Consider the following 10,742-nt stretch of genomic DNA (forward strand, 5'->3'; position numbering starts at 1 on the left):
TGAGTTTTTATTGAATGTTGATTATTGGATTTTATATTTATTTAATTTTTATGATGTCCTTTTTTATTTTATTTTATTAATGATTATATATTTAATTATGATTATTTCATTAATTAATATTATTTAGCAAGGCAATAATATTTTATTCATGGATTAATATTATTATCCTTGGTTATTATTTATTGTGGGGTATTGGTTTAATATTTATCATGGGGTGTGTAAACTATTATTTAATTTATTGTCTTTCTACCCCTCTTTGGTTAATTTGAATTATTATCAATCTACCTACCCTTTTATCTAAGTGGTTGAATGGGGGGAGGTAGGTAAATAATATATTTGTTTATATCTCCCTTGAACTTTACAAGAGTTGGTATAATATTTTTTTTTTGGAAGTATTCTGATTGGTCGTTTGGTATTAAAGTTTTGAGGTTTAATTTTTTGTATTTTTATGGTTTCTTGTGCATTCACGAGAGGTTGTCTTCCAAGAGAATTCACAAATAGCTTAACAATTTGTCTTGGTTTTGGATCATGATTGAAGCTTGCTTGTTCTTGGAGGATTCTTCATCATGTTTTCATTGCCTTGCTTCATTTCCTGGTTGGAACTAAATACTTTATTCCTAGTTTTGATCTTTAGGAAAGATTGTCTACAAGTGCTTGTTAAAATATTATTTTGGGAAATTTTGGGAGTGATTTCAATATTTGATTAATCATTTGATTGAAGGAAATGGTTTAGGAAAGCTTGCATTTAGATTTGGAATTTAAAATATTAGCAGTGTTGGGAAATGGGTGTTTTGAATGTGATATTATGGATATAATGTCCCTATGAATATTTTATGCAATGATATTTGTGTTGTGGAGGCTTGTATTTCCCCTATATATCCTACTTTAGGTTCTCATAGTGTTTGGAGTCCTTATGTTTTGATCTGCATTTGTATGGTTGTCTATGGAGCACATTTTTGTTCATGTAATTGCTAGTTGAAGTCAAATAATTGGTTAAATGGTCTTGTAGATCTCATGTAAACCCTATTATTCATTTGTGAGCATCTCTTATGTGTTTTGGGTCAGTTTCAGATCCTGATAGTGCTTCTACCCGAATCTAGGCATGTTTTATTTGCTTCTTGTTCTGTTTTCCCGAATGTTGCACCCAATTACAAAAGTGCTAAAACAAGTGAAAAAAGTGCCACTTTGGGAGTCAATAGCACCAAAGTAGGAAAAAAGTGCCAAAATAGTATCAACACATTTTTTGTTAAGGTTTTGACTTTCTAGTTGACTTTTATTGATGGTTTTGGACTCCAAAGGCTCTGTACTGTCATTTCTGATGATTTTGGGCACTGTGTGATTCCTTCTTGATGCATTTGAATCTATTTTGGCTCTGACAGGTGGTTTTTCACTTATCCATTGAGGTGTTGTTAAGTTAATTGAGCAAGTTGAGTGTATCCTTTCTATCGAGGAGGTTTATTTGCAGCTCTAGCGAGAGGATTTGATGTGCCTCCTAGAGGGATGTTCTATGATGTTGCATTCATGTATTACCCTTTATTATGTATATTTGACATTCTTGGAGGTTTTCCTTATTGTTGCAATTTTTCATTTTGAGTCTATGACTTAACTTTTTAATAATTAGCTCTTGGATTCCATGTTAATGTTTATATGGAGATTCAGTTGTATTAGTTTTGTGTTGAGATTTATGTTGTTATTGTGATGTACTTGTTATGTTATACTCTATGGTTTTGGTCCATGTTAGGGAGAGTGGGCTCTTTCATGTGCGGACTAGGGTCTTGAGCATTATGCCTCTAGGAGGGGGTCTAGACTTGATGGAACCACATGAATAGTTATCTTGTAATTACAAGTTATAATCATAATAATTAATTAGTGTTATGGATATTTAGGAATTCACTAAACAAGATAATAATTTGTTTTGTGGCCCCACCACATAGCCCTTGAGTATTACTCGAGATGATCTTGGGAAGACTATTGGAGCGGTGAAACAATCTCCCTTGAATGGCTCCAAGCTTGAGATGGTTCCACATGTCTATCAGGGTGAGGCTTGGCCCCTTCTTTTGTGACGATAACATGTGATGACACTCTTTCCCTACATGTGTCCATTATCCATCTGCTTTGATTTATCAATTGTGCCTCTAGAGGTTGATTGCTTTTATTTAACCATGTGATGTATTTGAAGTTGTATGCTTATGTTCGAGTCTTGTGGTGTCATGTTGTATCCTATGGTTGTTAGGTGTCAGCTTAGGTCTTGAGTGTGAGTTGGAACCTTATGTCATCTCCTAGCATGAGGGGTGGTTCCTATTGGTTCCACATGGTCAGGTTGTTTGAAGACTTCTACCATTGGTATATTCTTCTTGAAATTTAGTGTATGTCGATATTGTTTGGAGCTGATTTCTAAATATTTGGATTATAAAGCAATGTATAATGATGGTTTGTATAAGATAGTAGTTTAGGAGTAGTCCTCATTGTACATTCATTTATGTATTGGGTATTCAATACGTAATGTTTAAATATGATTTGTACATGGATAAGAAAGAGTTAGTATGTATGCATTTGTATTGTATTGAAATTGTAAGTTGGAATTGTATGTATAATCTTATGAAAATTAAATTGGAATAACACTAGTTGTTGTTATGGATCTTATTTAAGAAATTGGAGTTATCTAGATGAAATGGATTTTGTTACTTAGGTAAATAAGCTAGTTATCTTAGAGGTATGTAATGAAACTTGAAGGATAATCTAGACTTATGGAAGAGAATGGTTATACAAACTATGATGCTTTTATGATGAATGAAAGAATAGATATTAGGAGTATTTGATTTGGTAGTTTCTAAAAGAAACTAAAGAGTAAGCTATGTGACTGATTTATACAAATATTTAAAGGATTTATTATAGTTGTATGGAAAGTAAATGGATAGATGGATAAAAGAATATTATGTTCTAAGATGGATATATGATGTGTTAGGACTTTGTCAAGTAATGATGTTTAGATGCCCTAGGGAATGGATTTGCATTGTATGAGTTTATATAGAGATTGTGTTAATGGTTAAATGGTTATTCTTCTTGCGTAATATGATTCTATGGATGAGTAAAAGCACAATGTTGTGTCACACTTTTATAAAGGCACCGACCAATAGAACTAAAATTGTTTAACTTTGACAACATAAAAGTGACATTTCTAAATTGATTTTTGAAATGGAGTAAATTGATCAAATGTAGAAATATGAATAAAATTTATGTCTATTATTTTTTTATTTTTTTTGGAAACAAATTGATATATTTTTTTATAAATTCAAAGACAAATTTTTCATTGCTAAAAAATGCTGAAAATCAGGGGTTCTAGTCGGTGTCACCAAAAAAAATGAAAATGGAATTATTTTTTTCTAATTTTTTTTCCAAATAGAGAACATATATATGTAGTGTTTAAAAAAATAAAAATTTGGATGAATATTTTTCTCTTAATAATATTTTGAAGTCCAACATAGCTAAATTTGATAGTTTTCTTTCGGCGTCACCTTTTGACTACTAAATTTATCATTAACCAAAAAAATAATAATACACTTTTCGAGATGATTCTCTCATGTAGTGAAAAATATTTTTTAAATTTTTTTCTAATTTATATTAATATATATTTTTTTATTTCTAATTAGCCTCTTTTTAACATTTAAAAGATACTCGCAATGTTTAATTAATAAAAAAAATTAATAATTATCAAAATAGTAAAAAAATTATATGACTGGATTCGTGACTTCAAACTGTGCAAAAGGGTATTTTTTTGTTTTTCTAAAAAGAAATTTTGCTTGACAAAAAAAAGGGCAGAAGTTTCAATTTGGTGAAAATGCAGAAAAAAAGGTCATTTTGGTGCCACATGGTAGGCCACATCAGCTAGTTTGGCCAGACTCCTTCCTGCCAAACATGGTCCCCGATCCGAGCAAGGGACCAAAGTAGATTTTTTTTTTTTTTTTTGGTTTTATTTGCAATGTCAGCTAGTTGAATTATCAGGGTCAATTTGATGACCATTTGGACGTATTGCTGACAACTTTTACAAGGTATTTTTTATTCAATTTAATATTTTTTATTTTCATTTTAATTTATTAATATTTTAATATTGAAATTACATATATAATTTGATTTTTTATCCATTTTTCATTTAAATACTATTAGAAAGTTTTCCTACATGTTTGTTTGTTTTTCCTTTCTAGTTTAATTAGCCTCACATATTTATTCCATTTTGGGGTTAATTAACTTGTTTGAGGTGTTTTATGCCTTTGACATGCTTTGTATTTAGATAGAACCCTAAAGATGATAACAAAAGTATGTGAACTCCCCTTGTCTTGAATTGGGCATTGGATGCAAAAGAAATTGTTATCATCTTCTTATTAGGTAGAATGGCCCACACTCCTGAGAAGCCCACAAGGCCAGTGAGAGGGGAACAACCCAATCGGTACTTTCTTCTACCTGCTATATAAATTAATACGTTAGATGAAATTTGTGATGCCTTGGTGACATGTATCTATACCGATGATACTCCATAGTATCTGCACTATCTGTATGAACTTGTGTGGATAATGAGGGGTGGGTTCTTGAATGAGATGTTGTCACATGGGTAGATACCAAGTTTCATAGAATTTACCCCACTAAACATGTTAGAATAGTGGTTCACCCTTTTTATTATCCAAACATACTGATAGCTTTAGTGTAAGTGGATAGATGGTTTCCTCCCTAAGACACTCACCATAAGGCTCCAATGGGATGAGAAATAAATCCTCATCTTCACATAAGCTACTTAAAGATTTTTTGAGAAAGGGTGATAGGGTCATCCTTCAAATCCTAGAGGCCCCTAGTTGTTGGCTCACAAAAAAGATAAAATTAGTGAATACACCCCTCAAGGTGTCCCTACACTTAAGCTAACAGAGATTCCAAGTTGTGGGTTGAAGTTATCACCATGAGAATATTTCCCTTAGGATAAGAAAGTATTTGTTGTGTTTTCAATTATGTTTAGACTCATGGAAATTGGGCTAAATTTGGCCTATGAACATAGACATTGGTCAGGTTAATTTTTATAGTATCACTATTTGTAATGATCATTGTATCTTCTTATTTGTGATGTTTGATCTAAATGGTTACAAAATGATTATGTATATATGTTTCTATATATGTATATTTGTACATGTATGTGTTTATGTGTGTGTATGCATGCATGTGTGTATGAGTACATGTGTGTATGTTTATGTGTATACATGTATGTTTGTACATATTTATGTGCATACATGAGTGTATATGTGTGTGTGTTTGTATATGTGTGTATGTGTGTATATGTACATCTATGTATGTATCTATGCATTTACTAGTATGTGTATATATATATCTGTGTGTGTGTGTGTATGTGTGAGTATATATGTGCATGAGTATATGTGTATGTGTGTGTATGTATGTGTGTATGTATGTGTATGTGTGTATGTGTATGTGCACATACATGTGTGTGTGAGTGTGTGAGTATGTGTATGTATGTATGTATGTATGTATGTATGTCTATGTGTGTGAGTATGTGTGATGTGTATGTATGTCTACATGTGTGAGTATGTATGCATTTGTGTGTATGTATGTGTATATGTATGTATGTATGTGTATGTGTGTGAGTATGTGTGTATGTGTATGTGTATGTGTATGTGTATGTGTGAGTATGTATGTGTACATATGTATATGAGTATGTGCGCATGACTGTATGTGTGTGTGTATGTATGTATGAATGTGTGTATGTGTGTACATGTGTATGTATATACGTGTGTGTGTATGTATATGTGTGTGCATGTGTGTATGTATGTGTGTGTATGTGTGTATGTGTGTATTTGTGTATTTGTGTATGTGTGTATGTCTGTATGTATGTGTTCATGTGTGTATGTGTGAGCATATATGTTTATGACTATATATGTGTATCTATGTGTATGTATGTGTGTATCTGCATGTATGTGTATGTGCATGTACATGTGTTTGTGAATGTGTGATTATGTATGTATGTATGTATGTGTGTATCTACATGTATGTGTATGTGCATGTACATGTGTTTGTGAATGTGTGATTATGTATGTATGTATGTATGTATGTATGTATGTATGTATGTATCTGTATGTGTGTGAGTATGTGTGTATGTATGTGTGTATGTGTGTGTATGTGTGTTGTATGTATGCATGTCTGTGGGTATGTGTGTGTCATGACCAAAATTTTGGCCAAAAAAGGGAACAAATTTTTTTTTTTTTGACATCATAAACTTATAAAATAATCTACATTTATAAAGAAGTCAATTAAGTTTTGTCTTAACTAAGATGTAAATAGAATTTTTCACTAAAATTTGACTAATTAACTCACTCATTAAAGCAACATTAATTAATGAGGACTAATTATTTCCTAAGAGGGTCAATGCAATTTAATTAGTTAATTTAATTAACCTAATTACATTGCTGCTAATTAAAGTTGAGGGATATTTAAATATCTCGAAGGAATTAAAATTATTCTGAGGTAATTAAACAATGATAAGGATATCTTAAATTTAAAATTAATTAATTGAGCACACATAAATTCACCTTTTTAAAATATAACCACTAGGGTTAAGTAATTCAATAATGATAGTCGCCAATTAGTTATACTTTATATTAAAGTCTATTTTAATTCCCCAAACATTCAAATTCTGACTAATAAATCATCTGGCCAATAATGACCTCATAGGCTAAAAATTCGCATAAAATAATTAATAATTTTTATTTATAAATTTCCCCTAAATTCAATTTAACTTAACGTCCATATTAAATTGAATATAAATAAAATAACCCTATAGAAACCCTAGTTAATTAAATTAACCCACTTATGCGATTAATGTAACTATAGAACATTAATGTCCATTTTAAATTATATATATATATAAACTATATTAAAATCAATCTTCTCCCTAATCAAATAAGGAGTTGAAATTAATAACACATATAGCTAAGATTAAATGGGGGGAACCTTTTTCAAATTTTCAAAAGGATTTCCCCCTCTCCTTATTTTTAATTAATATTTTAATTTTCAAACCCTAATATTTTATAAATTAATTTTAAAATCACATCTAACAATTTTCTCTATTTTTATTTGCAAACCCTAACCTGAATATGGTCTAGGGTTGTGTATCCAAATTTCTTTTATTATTAAAATGCTAGCCCTAACCTGAAATTGGGTTAGGGTTGCATATTTTATTTTTCTAAAATTCTTTTCTCTATGTTTTTGGCTTCTAGGGTTTTAGTGTGTGTGTGTTTTGAGTGTGTGTTGCAGGGTAAAGGAGGGAGGCAACGATTTTTTGGTTGTAGGGTTGAGCATGAAGGGGGGAACCACGATGGTTCTAACACCATGCGGGGTGGGGGTAAAGGCTCTGCATAGGGACGACTACTATCGTGCCTCTGGGTCGCGGCCCATAGTGGTAGCCTTGGCAACCGCTGTGAGTTGCAGCCCACAGCACGGTTGCACTGCCATTGTGGGGCGCCACCCATAGGGGATGGCTGAAGCCGCCCCCTCTGTGGGTTGCAGCCCATAGTACAGCTGCGGCCACCCACAGCATAGGCTGAAGGCACAAGGCAATATTTGTATTTTATTTTATTTTATATATAAATATTTTTTCTTTATAATTTTAACGATTAATATATATATATATATATATATATATATATATAAGATATAAGTATACGTGTGTATATATATAAGTATATTTATATATATATTTATATTTATTTAAAGCTAAGGATATTAGGTTAGTTTTCTCCCCTTTTTTTTTTGAAATAAAAAACATTAACATGTAGGAATATCATAAAGATACAGACAACATTTAAATGGATGCAACATTAAAATAGATATAGATTTTTTTTTTAATGATTTATTTCAACATGAATATATTAACTTATATCCTCATTTTATTTCTAGGCAATGAAAGGCTGAAATAATTTTTTTTTTATAAATAAGGTGCATTAATTTTAACCATTGCATGTCTCATAACACAGCGGAAGACTAACTCATGATTTCCTAAGGGTTACCAACAAAGATTAATCATAGATTATATTAACACCATGGTTAATCCAATTGTCCATTTAATTAGATAAAGTAAATGTTTATGTTCAAAACTACACATACATTTAAATTCCATAACGAAAAATCAAGTATTCCCATGCATTACATTTTACATAAGATCAAGACAACTAAATTAACATACATTCCACTAACATACTATTATAATATCCATAAATACATGGCTTCTAATAATACCATGGATTACAAAGTTGCAATATCAAGGTTACATAAAAGTTTGATACAATGACCACAAGGTCTGAACTGGACAATGATCCAGAACATGAGCTGGTACATGAACCACGAACCAAGAAACACCAGCGAAGCCTTTCCTTGCCTGAAGATACAATCCAAAACATCCGATGGGAAGTGGCACTACCACCTGACCATGTGATCCCTAAATGGAACCACCCTACGGTGCTAGGAGATAGTAGAAAACCCTCAAGCAAGCAAAGTAGACAAGTATGAAAGAAATACAAGACTCCACAAACATCCATGTGACTCAACTCACAAAACACTAGTGACTCTAAGGAGAGAGTTTCATCACGTAGCTTGATGGTTACCATGGTACAACCTCCATAGGTCTTGGCCCCCATCTTGGGTTATACTGGTAACCTCTCTCGAGCCTCCAGTTCCAACTAAGTCTCATGCGGACCCTACAAATCCTTTCATGAAGACAAGGTGGTAAGTTTTCCATTCCCGGCCTTCTCATAACATTATGATCCCTATACAAACATTACACCTATGCATGAGGTACATTATCTTAATTAATATTTATTTTGACCACCCCCTAATCAATTATTAGGTTATCACTTTTTAATTGACTTTCGACAAGTTATCCTATCATCCACTTTAGGCACGACCCCCTCTTGAAAGCCACTCTCTCTCATAGAAAACTAATAGGAAAGGTCTATCTACAAGAACTCAATGGAGAAACAAACAACCATAACTAATCCTGACAAAGCATAGGTGAAGGATACACAATCACTAACCCAAGACTGTCCATTTGGACAAAACACACAATGGCTCACATCAATAAGGTTATACAATATCACTTGGCTGAGGAGATACAACAACATATAACATAATGACAACACAACCAAAATTGCAAAGAAATTAAGCTTGACTGCAAACACCATTTACACAAGATCCTAATACAGACAATCTTTTCTTAAAACAATCAAAAGCATAAATAACTTGCAATTAAAGATTTTCTAGAAAATAAGAAAATACAACTATATTAATACAAAGAAATCAATTTTGTCATTTGTCCAATAAAGTTAAGTAAAATCACATAAAAATTAACCCCCTAATTATATGTTCATGATTAATTTACAAATAAACCCGATTAGATTATATCAATAATCTAAATAAAATTCCAAACTCTAAATTATATATAATAATATAATATAATTACATAAATATATATATTCTACGAACATAATATTATATAATTATATCACATTAAAATATATAATAAAAATAATATTTAATTTTGAAATATCTTTCATTTCCAAAATAATATAATTAAAACCACAGAAAATACTATATATATATATAAAATATTATTATTATTATTATTTTTATTTTATTTATTTATTTATTTTTTAATTTAATAATATTTTTTTGTTTTTTTTTTAAATACAATAATATAAAACAAGTAAATTCTATTTTTACCCAAAATTTATTTCCAATCAAATTTATTTATAAGGAAATTAATTAATACATAATTTCTCCAAAATAATATAATAAAATAATTTTCCTTAACTTTTAATAATACAATAAATTTAATTAATAATTAAATTTATTTCTATAATAACTAATAATATCACAGAGATACACAAATATTAAAAAAAACTGCCATAGCCAAATACCGAAACAAAAAACAAACAAAAGGAAATGATTTCTTTGGTAAATCCCATTCCTCCCAAATCTTGCAATTTCCATGCACAATAAAAATCTTGGCAAAATTTGCTGTAATAACTTTTCCCAATTTTCTCAAAATTTAATCTACAAACACCCAAGTAATAACTTATTTCCACAAACTTAAAATCAACTTCAGGAATGGACTTTAGCCAAGAACAAGAAATAATCAGACAGGATTGTAGATTTGACAAACATCTTAACACACACATCATTCAGAAAGATAGAAGAAATAGAAATATTTTCTTTAAAACAAACAATCAAAAGAAGCCACCCAACCTGGTATAGCTTTCCTAGAAGAAATTTTTAAAAGAGAACCAATCCTTCAACAAGCTTCCAAATAAATTTCTCTTCACCTAAATCCCTGACCTGTTTCCTGTGTATCCCTAAAATAAAAGGCCCATTCCGCTTTTAAACTAAAATTCTAGGTTGAATATATTTTTCCCAAAAACCTAAATTTAGTAATAAAAGCAATTTTATTTTCTTTACTAATTTTCTAACAAAGGATAAGTTAACATGCAATAATAAAAAATCATTTTTTTTTATTTTCTTTTCTCATGCAAATTAATTAATTTTCTAAATAAGAATTAAGGCAATACTTTAATTCCAATTAATTCTTTTATTCTTTTATTAATTTATAATATCATGCAACTTGTAACTTAATTTTAATAATTTCTTTTAATTAACTAAATTTATGTTCTCAATGCATAATCAATTCAACTATGAGATAA

Source organism: Cryptomeria japonica, chromosome 9 (assembly GCF_030272615.1).
Source record: "Cryptomeria japonica chromosome 9, Sugi_1.0, whole genome shotgun sequence".
NCBI lineage: Eukaryota > Viridiplantae > Streptophyta > Pinopsida > Cupressales > Cupressaceae > Cryptomeria > Cryptomeria japonica.